The 19,293-nt window shown below is 39.6% G+C and overlaps 1 protein-coding gene across 5 annotated transcripts in view; it reads left to right on the top strand.

Moving 5' to 3' along the window:
* The window catches only part of LRCH1 (leucine rich repeats and calponin homology domain containing 1), a 201,666-nt gene that overhangs the window by 98,571 nt on the left and 83,802 nt on the right, over positions 1-19,293 (top strand). The gene's annotated exons all lie outside the window — the stretch shown is intronic.

Here is a 19,293-nt window from a genome sequence, read left to right as displayed (position 1 = left end):
TTAGGTCAGCATTTGCTGAGGACAGGCTGGTGGTCTGTGTTGATTCTCTAATTACACACAGCATATTGTCACATATTAATGCCCCTGAGTAGCTCTGAAGTTAAGAAAATAAGCTACTTTAAGGCCTTGGTTTTAGACCTTGTGCTGTGACTATCAGCTGCTCTGGCTAGGTTTTGGCTCTTTGTCTCCTAATTCCTTGACTCATACTAGACGTCAGGAGGGAGACAGAAGCTGTTATATCAAATCTATCTCTGCAAAAAAAGCAAGGTTCCAAAGTTCAAGCCTGAGCAAAGCCTTCACTCATGTCAGTGGCATTATCTTGGTGTGTAAAGAGCAGCACCTGATTAGCAAGGCTTGTGCTGTGTAACAAACATACCAAACTTTAAAGTGCAAAATTCCCAATGGACCAGATATAGCATTAACTTGTGATAGATAATAATGTCAATTCTTTTTTAGTTTTTTTTTTAAGCTAGCTACTGAGAGTTGGGGTTTTCTCTTGCTTTCTTTGCAGTCAGAGTGGGTTTCTGTTGCATTTCATTATATGTGCATAAAGTCCTACTCATGTTTTTAAGTGGCCTTTACTACTTTTGTGGTAAATGAGATGTAAATTACTATTAGCATAATCTCTAGAGACTCCTGTAGCTTACTTTCAACTTCTCCAGGTTTCTAGTTCATCTGACCATTTTGAGTTTTCTTGAGTGAGACAGTCTAAACTATTTCCGTAACAGCAGAATGTTAATTTCCTTGGAATTGCTGGATGGAGCCAACGTAGTGGTGTCTACAGAGTTTGGTTCACTATTTCCCTGAAACATCTGCCCTCTAATTCCAATCTGCATGGAGGAAATATCCCAAGAGCATATACAGTTGGTGTGTTCACTTTACTTACCTGTATCTGTCCCGCTGTGGCATTTTCACATCCAGCAGTGCTACATGTAACAAATAAGAAGATTTACCTTTGCATTGTTACACTAAGTCCATATACAATGAGAAACTTTTGGGTATAGATGACATAACTCTTCTGGGATAATATAAACTATAGAATTCTATAAATCTAAACTTAACCTTTATGTTTTATTTATTTAAAAACTTTTTTAATGTTTATTTATTTTTTGAAAGGGAAAGAGAGAGACAGAGTGAGTTGGGGAGGGGCAGAGAGAGAGGGAGACACAGAATCTGAAGCAGGTTCCAGGCTCCAAGCTGTCAGCACAGAACCTGATACGGGGCTTGAACTCACAAACTGCGAGATCATCATGACCTGAGCCAATATTGGATGCTTAACCAAGTGAGCCACTCAGGCGCCCCTATGTTAGGTTTTAAAAGCATTAATATAATTGGTTTTGGTATGATGATTTTCATGTCGAGCTTACTTGAGAGTAGAGTAACATTGTTGTCTTCCGATGATAGAAAGGATGTATTGAAGTGTGGATTTCAGAACCTTTAAGGGCAAGAACAGAGTCATTGAGACTGATGATGCTGAAGAGGAACAATGTGGGTATATTGCAGACAGTTTTGTGGTGAATTGCTAGGTAATAGGAAGAAGAAAGAAAGAAAGGGGTTGTTGAACACCCAACTCTTTAAATGTTGTTTTCTATCTGCTTAATTTCTCGTTTGCCTCTATCCTTTTCCCCTTTTATATAGATCACTTTTGTTTTGTGTTGTCTTTCTTTGCTCACATCTCTATGCTTTAATACCTATTCTGTAGTGCTGAATCCTGACTCTTTAAAGGAATTGAGAGCTACATATAGAAAATTAAGAAAAAAGTATGTCTCTTACTTTTTAGGTGTTGTATCAGGGTATATGAAAACGTAAGTACATCCTCTAAATTCTTTGAAAGCCAGGTCCTGTGTGTGTGTGTGTGTGTGTGTGTGTGTGTGTGTGTATATATATATATATGTAATTATTATATATAATATATATGTAATTATTTTTGATATGTATATGTGATTATTTTTGATACCCTTTTTTAAATTTACTTCACAAGTATAAATGTGTAACATAAAATAACGTAGGGAAAGCTTTAAAGTGACCAGGAAGATGGGCCCTTTGTTCAATTATAGAGCCTTTAATTCCCAATTTATTGGGTTTAGTTGGAATAGGTCTTCTAAGAATTGGACCATTTGCAATTGAGTTATTTTTGTGTTTGATAGTGATTTGAGGTACAATGTTGTATTTGCCTAAAAGATTTATTTGTAACTTGTAAAATAGTAGATGACTGTCACATCTGTTTATTTGCAAATATATAATACATAATATTACTTGCAAGTATATAATGATGCCTGGAAAATACCAGTGGCATCTAATGAAATCATGATCTCTTCTAAGACGTTGAGTGGCATCATCCACACAATAGTGTAGTCTGTGTGAGTTCTTCTCGTGCTCAAACTCCTACTTCACTCCTCGCCACCGTCATGCCGCTAACCAGGAAGGCATTTAGAAGATTGTGCTTGTGTGGGATCATGATACATGTCCTGTCCACAATACCCAGGATTGGGCACTGTGGCCTTTTCAGTTCCTTTCTACCTCTCATGAAAATCAAGTCAACGAAATAAAATTTATTTCTTTTTGGGTATGGTGAAGGGGCATAGTGGACTCCCGTTGACTTCGGCCTTTGGAAGAGAGGCTGTCAATCTGTGTACTTGAAAAAGAAGCAGGGGACTCAGGAAGCCGCAGACATACTGCGTTGTAGAAGAACTGAGTTGTCTTCGTGCAGTTTTTTTTTTTTCTGTGACAAATGGGGGATTATGCCAAAGGAAGAAGCTTATACTCTAGACAGAAGTGTATCATCAAATCACGACCTCATCACCAGTCTAGAGGTATCGGGGAAATCTGTATAAATTTTAGAAAATTAAAGACCAACTGTAAATTGCTTTTAGGCACACACTTAATGCGGACTCTGTCAGCTGTAGCCTGTTCTGACACAACTTAGCAAATAGGCACGTTCATCAGACTTTACAAATCAGTACCTGAAACTGCTTTCTCTTCCATAGTGCTTAGGGGTTTTTCCTCTTACTTCTGTGAACTACGAGTAAAGAGCTGTTTAGATAAAATAGTGTAGAGATGTTGCTTTTCAGATTTTCACAGATTGCATGTTTCTATCCTTAAAATTAAACACGGTCTCAAGGTATTTTTAATTTTTTCTCTTTTGTAATAAATCACATATAGGACTCACTAGTGCTGTATGTTTTAAAGTAGGAGAGATGCCATATGAAGCTACTTTGCATTGACGGGAAACATTCAAAATTGATCACACCCTGTGGGATATACTGGGCATTTCAGAAGAGGAAACAGCCATAAATATTTGATGGTGATGGTGGTAAGGATGACAACGGAGCTGATGGTGGTGGTGGTGGTGGTACTCCCCATTGCCTACACAGCTTCTTGGCTGAAGGGATGTCTCAGAGATGTTATCTCTAAGTGTCAATGGCTGCTTAGTGCCAGAAACCCAATCCCTGTCTTAGACTAGAGATGGGTGTAATTAGCACATGCAAGATAAAAACTCTGCACTGTGAAATACAGTGAAAAACACTTCAGCGTCTTCCCACACGATAGAAATGTCAGACTCGTGGAAAATACTAATTTATTGCTGTTTATGTAGCCTGTGTTTGAAGTCTCAGGGCTTTTAATCTCTGCGTCTTGGTGTTCACAACAGAAGGTTATGTTAGTTTAGTGTAGGTGCCACTGTGTTTCTTCCTGTTATAAAGTGTCTTAATCCCAGAAATGTGGCCAAGAACAATAAAAACGATCAAGCAAGAGCTGTTCCTATAGAGAACAAACACTTTGAACCTGAGCTACACAGGAAAGCCTTTCAAAGTTTAAACTCTATTTTAAGGTGCTGGAGAGGCTGTTGTTGATTAGACCCATGGAGAAAATGTACCTTAGGAAAATGGAATAACCCGGACTAGCAAAACGCTTGGCAACAGAGGGGTGTTACGAGTCTAAGACTAGGGACTTTAGCTTAAAAGTTTCATCTCAGAGAGGTTCAGGAATAGAAACTGCCAAAAATGGAAGTTCTTTACAGCATTTGATCATATTGCTTCCAGAACTCCTGGTGAGTGGTTTTACTTTCCGAGGGTGAAACACACACATCGGGAGCTGGCTTCTTCATTAGAAGCCCCCCTGTGTCTATCAGTCTATTTAGGAATAGTTTCTGAGGCATTGCCTGTGAAGGAAAGGGCAGGCTCTTGAGCAAAATGTTATCATACCATAAAAGGAATCTGTTTTGGATGCTTTTTCTGAAGCCTGGCATCCTTTTTGGCTGCTAAACAATGTGCAGAAAGAGCCAACTTCCTGATGGCCATATAACCTGTATCCCTACATTCCTTTGGTGGGGTGGCGGGGGGGCGGTTTGGGGAGGTCCTTCTGAGAAATAATCTTTAATCCTAAGAATAGCTCACTATCTGAAGGATTTGGAGAAGCATCTTGCGTGCTAAGGTTGCCTTAGCACAGATTTTATATTTTGGTTGTGAACTGAATTAATTTTTTATTCCTAAGAATTTTAATTGTATCCCTCGCCTTGCCACTGACATTTCTGAAGGTCTTGACTGTAAGATAGCATTTATTCTTTCTAGAAACTGAGAAAATTGATGGCATCTTCCTACATTGAAAAAGGGGAGGAGATTTTTTCAGTTCAAGACAAACGTGTATCCCAAATCCTTTTATGAAGGTCTTACTTTATTTTCAAAGGGAAAATGAGCTATTTTGGAACTGACCTTTGGAAGCTAGGCTGTGTTTTATCAAATGACAGATCAGCAGGAAGACACCAAAACACAGCAAACCATGTTGGAATTTGGAAGCATTATCTTAAAATTTGAAGATATTTTTTGTAGAATGCTAGAGTTGGAAATGGCCACCAGACTCATCAATAGCATGACCAACATTGTATGGGTTAAGCCTTGTCTTTTCTAGTGTGCCCACTGGGCATTTGTTTTCAAGGCAGAACCTAGAGACAGTGGTCTCTAAAATTTTTAATATATTTATAAATTTTAGCACCTGTAAAATTCTGTACATTGGCATTGGTAGCTGTCAGGCTTTATTAAGGGTGAATGAGTTAATAGTAGGATATTTCTTACCAGATCCCATTCCTTTTAGTATAGTTCATACTTGGCAAGACTTCCAAAGAGGATTTTTCCATTATGCATGTCACCTGATAATAGATGTTGTTTTAGATCAGTGTTTGTATTAAACAGGAACAGAGAGACACAAAAGGGACATTATGGCTTTGATGGCTAGAGCGCTGTCAGAATGTGTTGATTTTGTTTTCAGTTCTGCTTCTGATCTTAATAAAATTTGTAAGATCTTTGTGCTGAAGATTTTCCCTCCAAAAATGGGGTAAATACCTACGGCTAATTCATTATTTAGATATTTTGTATTTAGGAATTCTCAAAGTTTTTTTCTGCAAGTCAAAACGAACAAGGTGCAAATTAATTTATTTTTCTAGCTAGACAGATTAAAAACCCTCTGAAACATTGCCATTTCATCAAGAATCAGCTTATTCTGTTTCTTCTAAGAATATTGCAGTTTGCAGTGACAAGTACTGTCGTCAAGAAGAGGGAAAGAGAAAAAGAGCGTATACACAAGGAGGAGGGTGTGGGTTTTTGTTATAGTTTGCCTGACATTTTCACCTTTGTTATCTTGTCTGATGCTAACTATGCCCTTTAGGACAGTTTCATAGTCTTAAAAATAGTTGCTAGAGAATTGTCCAGGAGACCAACATAAATATTGAAATAAAGGAGGACTTTTGTAATTTTACACATTTCTATTGTATCTGTAGTTGGTTTGCCTTTCAAATTCCTAATACTGTGGATTTGTGTTCCTTTATCCCCCCTTTTTTAGAAGTCTGTCTGTTTTGATTGTGTATTTTTTTGTTGGATCATCTTTTAATTTCAGTGACCAATGTTTTTGGGTTTTTATCTTCTATTTCATTAGTTTCTGATTTTTATCTGTCATATTTCCATCTATTTTCTTGTATGTTTATTTTTTTTCTAATTTCTAGAGTTTAGGGTATGTCATTCATTAATCTCATAGGAGCATTTAAGGTTATGAATTTCCCTATATGTAGCGCTGTAGCTGAGTCCTGTAAGTTGTGATGTGTGGTATTTTTTAAATCACTCTTAAAACCTTTCTAATTTTCAATATTACTTCTTTGACCCATGCATTTGCTATAGAGTAGATTTTTCAAGTTACCTTCTATAATTGATTTTTAATGTTACCGCACCGTGTTTAGAAAATATTTTGTCTGATGTTGATTCTCTACCTTGGTTGAGATTTGCTTTGTAGCCTGTGTGTAGTTAATTTTGTAAGTATTCTGAAAGTATGTATGTCCTCTAAGTGTTGTATGTGGATTCTAGTAAATCCATTAAGTATGAAGCTCATCTTGTCTTTACCCTAACACGTTTTGCCTGTTTAATATATATCTGTTACTGAGAGATGCGCTTTAAGCAAAATAGGATGATTGTGGATCTGTTGGTTTTTACTCCTGTAATTCCATCAATTCTTAATAGATGTATTTTAAGACCAAGTTATAGGCCAGGTATTTTGAGCCCAAGTTCCAAAGTGTATGTCTATCTTACAAACTGCAAGTTTTATCATTGTGTAGTGATTCACTTTATCCTTAAAACGCTTTTTTTTTTTGACTTACAGTCTATTGTATATGAAATTAATAGTTATGTCTTAGCTTTCTTTTGGTGTCTTTTGCTCACATACATGTTTTCACTTCCGCATTTTCAACCTTTCAACCTTGGTTTAGGTTTGTATGTATGTGGATTTATATTTTTCTTCTTACTTTGTATTTTGTCAAGATTATCTTTGCTTCTTTTTCCCCGCCTTTTCCTAGCTTCTATTGAATATTCCAAGTTTTGTTTATTCCAGTATTTTTCTTTCTCTGGTTTAGAAATTTGTCATTATATCTTTATACATTTAATTGAAAGGTTACCTATAAATTGCAAAAGCCTAAATAAAGATCTAAAGGTAAAAAATGCCTCTCTCATCCTCCCCAAATTGATAACATTCACAGAAAGCTTTAATGGCAAGCACTCCTCTGCAAATGTATATTATTTTTATTCTATATTTTAGGTCCCTCTTGCTTTTTACCTTGATTTGAGTGAACTGATGCTCATTTGTACTTACCTATATTTTTTACCAGATTCTCTGCTTTTTCATCTCACTCTTTTTAGGATGAATCTCTTTGTTTATAGCATGCGTTCTTAAGAAGTTTCTTTAGTGATAATGTTTGTGGTAAATACAGTCTTTTTTCTGAAATGTCTTTTCACCTCATTGTTGAAGGAAGGTTCAGTTCTTGGGATAAAACTAGGCTGTATTAGTGTAAAGTTTTAAGTTACAGTTCTTTTCTGTTATATTTCAGAGATGCTGTGTTTTCTGGCCTCTGGTTTGCTATAGAGAAATCCTTCGCTAATCCAAATGATTTAGGCTTGTAGAGAATTTTTATGTTTTTCCTTTTGATTTCTCCGCCTAACTTCTTTTTATCTTTGTTGCTCTCTATTTTTTGCTATGTTATGTATAGCTCTATCTTGATCTACCTAGCTATAAACTTTGTTTTGCTCTCTGAGCCTGAAGATTCATGTATTTCGTCATTGTCTTTGTCTTTTTGCATATTGCCCCTTCCTCCATTTTTCTATTATTTCTGCCTACTTTGGGTACTCCCTGTTGGTTAACTTAGCTCTTTCATTCTTTCTCACTTCTTAAATTTGGGATAGTTTTCAAATAAAAAAAATGTTTAAACATATTGAGAGTGGAAGGACAGTACTGCTTTGAAAGCAGGAAAAAACTGTAGTATTGTGGGATCCTTAATGGAAAAGAGTCTCAGTGACTTGAATGTGTAGTGAGAGAACTCTGTATTGTGGCTTCTTAGTGAGATGTGATGCCCTCTCTTACCCTTGTAATAGTATACTTTGTTGGCTGGCTAAAAACGAACTTTGACTTGATACCGAATTTCTATGAGTTAAGTCATTTTATTATAAAATTAGATGAGGACAAGTCTGGAAGCCTTTGCCTCATTAAATTGGAGTGTGCGAGCATTTGGCTTCTTAATCTTCAGTCCTTTCTTTGTTGGATTCTGCCTAGTTAGCATCGTCCATACCTTCTTCCCTGCTGTCTTAACATGAGGGTCAGATGGAATTAGGGCTTTTTTTTTTTTTTAAATATAATTTATTGTCAAATTGGCTAACGTACAGTGTGTAAAGTGTGCTCTTGGTTTTTGGTGTAGATTCCCATGATTCATTGCTTACATACAACACCCAGTGCTCATCCCAACAAGTGCTCTCCTCAATGCCCATCACCCATTTCCCCCCTCTCCCCCACCGCACCCACATCCACCCTCAGTTTGTTCTCTGTATTTAAGAGTCTCTTATGGTTTGCCTCCCTCTGTCTCTGTTTGTAACTATTTTTCCCCTTCCCTTTCCCCATGGTCTTCTGTTAAGTTTCTTAAGGTCCACATATGAGTGAAAATATATATCTTTCTTTCTCTGACTGATTTATTTCACTCAACTTAATACCTTCCAGTTCCATCCACGTTGCTACAAATGGCAGGATTTCATTCTTTCTTATCGCCAAGTAGTATTCCATTGTATACATAAACCACATCTTCTTTATCCATTCATCAATTGATGGACATTTAGGCTCTTTCCTTAATTTGGCTATTGTTGAAAGTGCTGCTATAAACATTGGGGTACATGTGCCTCTATGCATCAGCACTCCTGTATCCCTTGGGTAAATTCCTAGTAGTGCTATTGCTGGGTCATAGGATAGTTCTATTTTTACCTTTTTGAGGAACCTCCACACGTTTTCCAGAGCAGCTGCACCAGTTTGCATTCCCAGTACAAGAAGGTTCCCATTTCTCTGCATCCTCGCCAGCACCTGTAGTTTCCTGATTTGTTCATTTTAGCCACTCTGACCAGTGTGAGGTGGTGTCTCAGTGTGGCTTTGATTTGTATTTCTCTGATGATGAGTGACGTTGAGCATCTTGTCATGTGTCTGTTGGCCATCTGGATGTCTTCTTTGGAAAAGTGTCTATTCATATCTTCTGCCCATTTCTTCACTGGATTATTTGTTTTTTGGGTGTTGAGTTTGGTAAGTTCTTTATAGATTTTGGATACTAACCCTTTATCCTTTATGGCATTTGCAAATCTGTCACCCCGTTGATCGCCAGCGTTGATTCGAGTGATCTGGCTGGCTAGGCGGGTGTCCCCTTCCTCCCTCACCGCTCCATGTGTGTCCCTCCCAAAGCTGCACACTGGATCAAAGAGGACAACCTTCTCCGATAGAGGAGGACTGTTCTTCGGTCAAGGGTATGTGAGTAGCTGCGTTCCCCTGCTAGAACCTCCAAACAAGGAATTAGGGCTTTTTAAAGGTGAGTGGGTTTTGACTGCAGTCTGGAGGTGTGAGGGCCAGTCCAGGGCTTCGCTTTGGTTTCCTTGCTGTTCTTATTTGCTTGTTAGTAACAATGATAGTAACAGGACAAATAAAAAAATTTTTTTACAAGAGTTGCTTTTGAGGAAAAAGACAGTCTTGGCTTTCTCAGCTTCCCAATTCAAATCTAAATGCATTGCTTCATTTTCAAAAGTAAAAAAAAATAGACTGTAGTAGCTGAAAAATTGTAGAATATGATGTAAAAGTATTACCCTACTTCTGAAAAGAATACCTGTGCTGTGAGAGCTCAGGGAGGGGCGATCTTGGTAAAGTAATGCAGCCAAGAATTTCAGCATGCGTAATAATCATAAATAGACTTCTCCAGGGAAGATAAGTTAAGTCAAGAATAAATACATATTCTGTGGTTCTTTATCTGGAAGCATTCAAGGGATGGAATGTTTAGGTGACAGAGTTTATTCTGTGAGGCATTGTTTTTTCACCTCCTGCCATTTCTTGGAACACCTTCATACTCTCTGGACCAGATGGACTGTCACGACAGGTGGAATGAGATAATCTCTGTGAACGGTAAGAAAATAGCCAGAAGATTTGGGTCACTTTCAGAGTTGGATCATGTGGAACTGTTATCTATTAATCTAAGCATATCCACGTTAACCTTATGAAATCAGGCAGTGTTTTTCTGATACCCCTCTTGGCAGCTGGAAAGCCATAGCAGAAAGGAATGTGAAAATAACATAAGAACATTGACCCCTTTCACTCAGTGATTAATTCATCTGTTCATGAATAGAGAATAATACATCTGGAGGAAACTTACTCGCCAGACTCCATAGGGGGTTGAAAAACAGTTACTTATTTCTAACCTCAGTGATGCCATTGGATCAATTAAGGAATAAATAAAACATTGTTTTCCCAAAGTATATTCTATGGAAAAGTGTTCTGTCAGATATAGGTATACTTAAACAAACAAACAAACAAAAAAGCCCAAAGCCCAAGTATTGTGCTAATCTGCACTATATGTCTCCCAGCAACACAGAACTCTTCCCCTCTTTTTTTGTGAGACCTACCGTTTAGCATCTCCCAGAACAGTGCTTTCCAGAACACCAGTTTGTAAACACTAATTTAGAAGAATTTTTATCACCCACTGACTCCTTTAAGAACTGACCTCATGCCTAAAAAAGGACGAGGTTAAAAAGTATGTCCCTTCATGTTGTTATATTCAGAGCCCAGGTAATCTGTATGGACTCCATGTATTGAAGGAAAAAATGAAATACAAGTAGAAGACAGAAAGGCCCAGGAAACACTAAAGCATAAAGTGTGTTACACAGAGGTGCCATCCAAACTGACTTATTTTCTCATTTAGTACTTAAAAAAAAAAAATTTACTTTTTTTATTACCTATCAAATAAAATGTGCACTCTCTTTTGAGAAAAAATTACTGCAAAGTACAAGTAATATATATGTCATCACCGGTGCTCAAACAATTGTTAATTTTTTAAGACATTTGTTCATAAGATTTTTTTTTTTCTTTTCCCTAACTCCTTTATAGGATGGAATTTTTTTGGAGGGGGTGAGAGGATTTTTTCAGAGGTTCTGAGAGCTCTATATTACATAATGAAAAAAAAAGAATGACCTTGACCAGAAGTATGAAGCAACTAAGTCTTTAAATTGTCTGCACTGAAATTTTAATGTTGCAACGCCACATCCCTATAGTTGAAACTAATCACCCGTTAAAGGGTAATTCTTTTAAAAAGGTAAAAATCAGGGGCGCCTGGGTGGCTCAGTCGGTTGAGCCTCCGACTTCGGCTCAGGTCATGATCTTGCGGTCTGTGGGTTCGAGCCCCGTGTCAGGCTCTGTGCTGACAGCTCAGAGCCTGGAGCCTGTTTCGGATTCTGTGTCTCCCTCTCTCTCTGCCCCTCCCCGCTCTGTCTCTCTCTCTGTCAAAAATAAACATTAAAAAAAAAGGTAGAAATCATGACTCTCATACAAATATAATATCCATCAAAGATTATATGTATATAATATATAATAGTATATAAATATATATAGCTCATTAATTAATAAAGAAACCGGTAAGATGTTACAACCTGTTTAAAGGAGAACTCAGCACGCACAAACACACGCGTACGTTCACACGAGCGGGCTTACTGAAGTGAATTTATGAATAGTTGTGAGAAGGCAGCAATGAGTTGCAGTTCCACTGCACTCATGACAATTTGTGCTTTTAAAAAAATTTTTTTAGTGTTTATTTATTTTCGAGAGAGACAGAGACAGAGCATGATTGGGGGAGGGGCAGAGAGAGAGGGAGACGCAAGACTCTGAAGCAGGCTCCCGGCTCTGAGCTGTAAGTACAAAGCCCGATGCGGGGCTTGAACTCACAGACCGTGAGATCATGACCTGAGCCGAAGTCAGATGCTTAACCGACTGAGCCACCCAGGTGCCTCAATTTGTCTGTGTTTCTATGCACGAAAATTACTTGTATTACTATCAGTTTTCAGTGTTAGAACAAGTTACAGGGTTGTAAAGTAAGTCAAAGACCATGAAAAACGGAGATAACCGGGAAGGGTGTACTAGACAAGCCCCGAGCAGTGATTCTGCCCATCTCGAAATCATTTACGATGTGTCCTGGTACACCAAATAATTTCATTTAGATCGTGGCATTTGTGAGCAGTTTGAATGGGACTAGAGGTAGAAGAAAAAAATCGGCAGTGGTATTCACTGTGGATTGGGAAACTCTTCGTTGCCTGGGTCCCAAAGATGGTGAGAGGCTGGCTGTGTGCAGGTGGGTGGCGGGACAGGGTTGAAGAGGCAACGTGTATGCTATGAGGGTAGCACGTTTACTTTTGTTGGCCAGTCGTTCTTCGAGTAGGTGATCTTGAGGGAATTGAAGCCAACTGTTAGGAATAGTGGTCCCTCCCCTACCATCAGTCCCCGCGAGAGACCGCCGAGACCACAGTACCAAGGGGAGAGAACAGCCCGGGATTTTTGGCAGAGGCAACCTTGGGTCATTCGACAGAGGTGCCCAAAGTCGGCAGACACTTGTGTAAAGAGTTATTAGGATGAGCCTGAGACCCTTTCACCCCACTTCACGGGGAGGATCCATAAAGGGAGTCTCACTTTCATTTGCTAAGAGTCACTAACGTCTTGCCTTAAATCTTGAGAAACCCAGTCGGAAATATGTGCCGCTACGGCGTTTGAAAACGCCGTGACCCGTCTTCAAGTGGGACGTAGGTGATGTCAGCTCAGCGAGATAGTGTCTAATCTTGTTAAAGGTTAAGGCTCAGGATTCATGGACATTTCATGTTTTCTCAGAGTTTAGGACACGCTCTTGAGCAGAGCAGGCACTCAGTGTGGAAAAATAATTCGCTTCCTGTCAGCATTTAACACCACGGCACCGTCCTCCCTTGACTTGGTCACAGGCTTTCCTGCTTCCTCTGGGTCTTTCTCTTTCTTCTTTATCCCCCGTCTGGATGTTCTTTCTCTTTTTGCACCTTGTCGCTAGAATTCCCCAAAGCTCCGCCTTTGGTCCTTAATGCTTCTCTCTCCGACCCTGGCCTCAGGTGTCTCAAATATAGTCTCCAGCTCCTCGAGTCATTTGGGCATTTGTCTTCATTTTCCCGATTGCCTAAAATTCAGTTCCTCTTAGATGCTTATTGACTCCTCGAAATTCAGTATCTGCTAAACTAAGCTCACTTTCTTCTTTCCCAAATTAGCATCCTCGTTCCTGTCCATGCTCCTGTTTTTCTCCAGCCCCCCAGCGTGGAATCTCAGAAATTATCTTTGACCCCGCCCTTCAAACTTTTACATAGACATTAATCGTTGAATGACCAGTCTAGCATCTCGTTGCCTCCTGCTTGAAATTTGGGGTCCTCCTCCTACTGTTTTCCTGGCTTCCCTTCACGTTTTATTCCAAAGTAAGTGAAAATAGGCTGGGTTGTATTGGAGGAAGGTCACACATTGATATGAATCCTAACCCACTTGGTTTCAAACCACACAGCACAGAACAACTCACCAGCTAGGCAATTTGAAGCAAGTTTTTTTTTTTTTAAGTTTATATATTTATTTTGAGAGAGACAGACACAGCATGAGCAGGGGAGGGGCAGAGAGAGAGGGAGAGAGAGAATCCCAAGCAGGTTCCATGCTGCCAGTGCAGAACCCAGTGCGGGGCTCAAACTCACGAACCGTGAGATCATGACTGAGCCAAAACCAAGAGTCAGATGCTTAACCGAGTGAGCCACCCACGTGCCCCTGGAGCAAGCATTTTAAACTCTCTGAACAATATCAGTTTTTGCATCTGAAAGGTCCAGGCTAAATGCTTATGTTACACCACTGTTGTGAATATAAATAAAATATAATTGTCTAAGTGCCTAGCACAGTGCCTTATACATAGTAACTACCCAAGAAATGTTTCTTGAATTGTCAAATCAAGTTTTACGGTATGCTGCCTCATATGTATTACAATCTGGGTTAAGAAAAATAGTGCAAAAGATCTCGTAAAAAGTAAGTGGATTCTCTAGTACGATTAGTAAAGTGGATATGCTACTGATCTGTAACAGTATTAGAGCCTTAAGTGGAACTTTGTTATTATTGGCCGTCAAGGTACATGATAGGAGCTCTCTGACAACTGATTTCCTTGGAAGAATAAGTAGGAAAAAGAGGATGTACATAGACTTATATTCATGCATTTCCATCTGCATTTAAAAATTCCTAGAAATAGATGGAGAGACATATGTCTTCAGATGGTAAACAAAAATGTTCAGGCATTTTAAATTTTATTATGAATATTTTGTATTCACGCAGTGTCCCTGGGTGGAAGTTGATCTGAGCATCTTGTTCTCATTGAAGTCAGTGTGGATATCCCTTTCTTTTCAGGTGGGGAAAAAGTGTTAAAGTAACATTTGACTTGATGGAATTGCAAGGAGGAGAAGGCAGGTGAGGTAGGCCACTTTCTGCATAACAGGAGGCTAGGGGTCCATTCTACCTGGAACATGGCGCTAGAAAGTGGGAGAATTATACTTAGTGCCAATACATATGCTTTTTTTAAACTTCTAATGTTCATTTTATTATTTTGAGAGAGAGAGACTGAGCAGGGGAGAGGCAGAGGGGTGGGGGGTAGAGTGAGAATCTCAATCAGGCTCCACATTCAGTGCTGAACCTAATGCCAGGCTCTATCTCACGACCACGAGATCATGACCTGAGCCGAAGTCAAGGTTGGATGCTTAACCAACTGAGCCACCCAGGCGCCCCTCGCTACATCCTTTAAGCCATTTAGGGTGGTTTGCCTATATGCCAGCAACAGTGTTTTATGCAGTGGTGTTTTTCAGGGCATAGGGCTCAGGCTTCTACACTCTTAATACTTACAACCCCAAATCTACATTCTTGCCTCTGAAGGTGTTTGGCAAATTAATATTCTTTGTAGCATCTCTTATGGCATTCTCTTTGAACCTGCAGTGTTCCCTGGATTGTGAACATTTAGCTCCATTTTAGGGTGAAGGAAGGGCATGGTAAAATATGAAAGAGGAAATTTAAAGCACTGGTTTTCGGAGCCTTACCCTTTCAGAATTGAAGAGCGCTGAGGAAAAAGGAGAGGAAATAACTGAGAAGGGACGAGTTAATGATGACTACACTTTGAAATCTAATTATAGACATCAGGAGTGGTAGTTGCGGGCCATTGAGAGTATAAAAAAAAAAGTGGAGTATTTTAAGCAAGGCTTTATTTATACTCAGGAGGAGACTGATAGGCTGTCACTGTGAGAAACAGGTTCAGTCGCAGGGGCCAAATATGGTACAGGGACGCACAGTGGCAATGCACCGCGCGTGGTGCAGCAGCAATCGGCCTGAATTCTGAGCCGCTGTAGACACTCACTTTTTGCTTCTTGCGTTTCTGTGAGGTCTCCTCTCCGAAGCTGACCCTTTTCCCTTCTCCAAACACGGCCCTCGTGGGCGGAATGTGAGATGGGACGGGTTTGGAGTTCAACAGCTGGTTCATGATTCAGGGACGTGATGATTCTGCGTTTCTGGTCTTGCAACATGTTAAGTCTTTGAGTGATAGCCATCCTCAAGCGGTAGACGGCGTAACTGCTTTCCAAATTCGATTTCAGCGTGGGCGCCCAGATTTTGTGCACGCACGTAATCTCAATCAAATTACTGCTTTAACAATTTCACGTAAAATATTACTAGAAGCGTATGTATGTAATTTGTATTTATAAAGTGAAAGCCAGCCGAAATATCCCAGGCAACCTGAAGCAAGGCTCTGGTTGTTGGGGTCAAGGTCTCAGGCATACAGTGATGGGGGGGGGGGGGGGGAGGGAGTGCAGGGGGAGGGGCTGGCGAGGAAGAGGAAGTCCTCTGTCATTAGGGGAAAGGAGGGTGAGACATTTTGCTATGGTGGGTTTTTCAGAATGGAGCCAGCAGGAAAAAGGAAATGGTTCTCTATAGATATTGTTCACTGAAGTGTGTATATAAAGACAATTAACAGCCAAGTGTCGTATGCAAACTAGAAAAAAAAAATCATAAAAACACTACTCTGCCTTGAATGAAAGGCAAACAGGGTATGCAGAAAACCAAAAGAACCCCACAAGCCATAAAAACAAAATTTGGTGAGGTGAGGTATCCTGTGAGAAAGGAAACTTGCTTGGTTGGCTAAAGTAAAATATTTAAAATATCTGCCATTCACAGTAGGTCGCACACCAAGCCCAGGTCGACTATTCAGACAGTAACAGCCACGGCTGCATCGTTGTTTTCTCCTCTCCCTGGCCGAGACTCCTGTAGGGTGAGCCCGGGGGTGTCTGCACCACGAAACCTGCCCTCCTTTCTCTGTGCTCTGTTGCTCTGTGCTGTAACAGCAGTAATGATGTGAGATCAGCAACCATCACAAACCTATGAAGAAAGTGTCACAGCATGCATCTAAACAGCCACAGAGAAAGTCATTCATGTGATTGTATGTTCTAGTCCAGGTTTTCCAGACCGGTAATGGTTACTTGGTTGTGTTTCAGCCTGAAATTGTACAGCCCGGGCCTGGTTCTTCCGAGCATGCCTCGGAGGGACCATCTTTATGTTTAATTGGCATATGTTTTCAATGAGTGGAACACGTAACCGTATTTTAGAAGTGGCGGCAATTTTAGCAGTTAGGAAATAAAATAAATAACTGAAACCAAACTAAGTGCACATACCTTCTTTTTGGCCCCCTACCCACTGGTTTGCTACATGAGTGTTTGGGTATGGTTTAATCTTTCTGTAGAGACTTAATGTTGGGCTGAGCACTTTTTCATCCAGAGTCTCATGTCTCATGTTAGATAGGTATTATTATTTATGTTTTATAGATGGCAAAACCCAGAGGGGTTAAATGTTCTACCTAAACTAAACGTTTGTGACACACATGAGATTTGAACCCAGGCTTTCTAATTCCACAGTTGGTGACCTCTTCCCTAGTTAACTAGGTGAATATGTTATAAAAATCTTTCTATAAATTATTTCCTGCTAAGTGAGTTCTAGCTCAATTATTAAGTGAACCCATATACTGAAAAGAGTTGTATTCCAGTAGAATAAAAAAATATATATGGTCCCCTGATCCTAAAATCACATGTCAGAATATAGTTATTTTTATTATTGCATACTTTAGGGAAAATAACTTTCTGATAAACTGATAATAAATAATGTTAAATACCACCATTAAGTCTGAAGTCATGGATATTAATAAGTGCCATGGTCAAAACACATTAAAATAAGGCTCTCAAAAAGTAAAACCATACGGTAGTGCTTTGGTTTGCAAATTCCTTAGTTCAGGAATTATGTCGAGTGAGGGATCGTGGTCCTTGAAGCCAAGAGAAGTTTATCCTGTAAACTAAAGCTGTCAAAAGTATTCAGATTATGTTGAGCTGCCTTGTTTCATCCTGACATGAGGAAATAGGCCAATAAATCTAGTAGGGAGTCGTTCGACAGAGAAAGATGGAAGAGGAAGCATTAGCGATAAAAACCTACGGTCTTCCCGCCCCTCCTCCCCCCTCCCTGTGCCATCCTCCACCCAGACTGGGCAGGGAGAGTGACTGGAGATGCTGGGTGGGAAGGCTCATCCCGCCACCACCAAATCTGTAATTTCTACTTCTGAATGAGTGGCCCTTTCCCCCCGCTAATTTGATCTTCTGTAATGAGCCAGTTAAAAAAAATTGTTTTTTTTTTTTTTAAATTATGCTTTCAGATGGAGCCTACAGGGTAGATTTGAAAATAAATGTTGGCCATTACCTTATCAGACGCTGTATGGCCTTATTTTAAACATCGTTTCTGCAAAAGGCCTGTTTTTAGCACAGAGGCCTCCAGGAGACAAGTGGGGGGCAGGATAGTGGTTTGCAGCCTGAGGCACTTACTTGCTTGAGAAAAATTGCTGCCAGATGAGTGGTTTCAAAAAAAAAAAAATACAAAAAACAAAAAAGTCAGGCAGCCGATGTGGTCTTTAGTGGGCAGAGGATTAAAGGAAACATAATTTCTCCTGTCCTTTATAAATATTTGCTGGACAGCTAATGGGTTTTTGTGTGCACATGTAATTCCTTTATCTCTTGGGGAAATTACAAGGAATAGAGGGGCATCCAGTGGTAACATACGTGCACTAGAGCTTGAGAGAATAGATCAACAAAATACAAGAAAGATGTGCCCAGGTCTGTGGCATGCTTATTATGACCAAATTTCTGGCACCTGGATTTTTCTACAGGTGACTACATACAGTATGTGTGGGACATAAATAGACGATTCCATCAGCAACCTTTAATATAAAAGGCTTGTATCCCCGTCAAAGAAATCATACTTATTTTTTAACAAATAAGTATTAAATAAATTGTATTATTAAATATTAAAATATTAAAATAGATTTTAATAAAATATTAAATAAATTTTAATACTTAAAATTAATGCTAACATGTTAATTTAAAATGCTTAAGTGTTATTTTATTTTAAATTTTCTTTTTTTTTCAACGTTTATTTATTTTTGGGATAGAGAGAGACCGAGCATGAACGGGGGAGGGGCAGAGAGAGAGGGAGACACAGAATCGGAAACAGCTCCAGGCTCTGAGCCATCAGCCCAGAGCCTGACGCGGGGCTCGAACTCACGGACTGTGAGATCGTGACCTGGCTGAAGTCGGACGCTTAACCGACTGCGCCACCCAGGCGTCCCATGTGTTATTTTATTTTAAATGAGTATCCATCCAACTGAGGGTCGATGGGGGTGGGGGGGAGGGGGAAAGCGGGTGAGGGGCATTGAGGAGGGAACCTGTCTGGATGAGCCCTGGGTGTTGTATGGAAACCAGTTTGACAATAAATTTCATATTAAATAAATAAATAAAAAGTAAACAAAACTACAACACTTAAAAAGAAAATAAGTGAGTTTCCATCCTAGAAATCCCATGAAAATAATCCCATGTACTCTCAGATATTCATGCTTCTGAATGAGCAGAACGTTCACTGCATTGCTTTTTTTTTTTTTTTAAGTTTATTCATTTATTTAGAGGGAGAGAGAGTGTGTGTGTGTGTTAGCGCAGGAGGAGCAAAGAGAGAGAGAGAGAGAGAGAAGGAGGGAAAGAGAGAATCTCAAGCAGGCTCTGTGCTGTCAGTGTGGAGCCCAACTTGGGGCTCGATCTCACAAATCATGAGATCATGACCTGAGCCGAAATCAAGTGTCAGATTGTCAACCTACTGAGCCACCCAGCCACCCCTGCATTGCTTAATGGTATTATCAGTAGCTCTCTCGGTTCAGTGTCTGTCAATGTGACAAGATACCTGTGTCAAGGTGAGACTGGGAATGGTTTAAATCTGAGTTTCCAAGCAAAGAAACACGGGAAGAATCTTGAACTGTAAGTGTTAATTTGTGAAAATAAGCATGTAGAAGTTTTTCAAAATACTAATCTTTGTTTCCTTAGCTTCTCTTCA

Source organism: Prionailurus bengalensis, chromosome A1 (assembly GCF_016509475.1).
Source record: "Prionailurus bengalensis isolate Pbe53 chromosome A1, Fcat_Pben_1.1_paternal_pri, whole genome shotgun sequence".
NCBI classification, from domain to species: Eukaryota; Metazoa; Chordata; class Mammalia; order Carnivora; family Felidae; genus Prionailurus; species Prionailurus bengalensis.
This window is presented reverse-complemented; position numbering and strand designations above follow the sequence as displayed.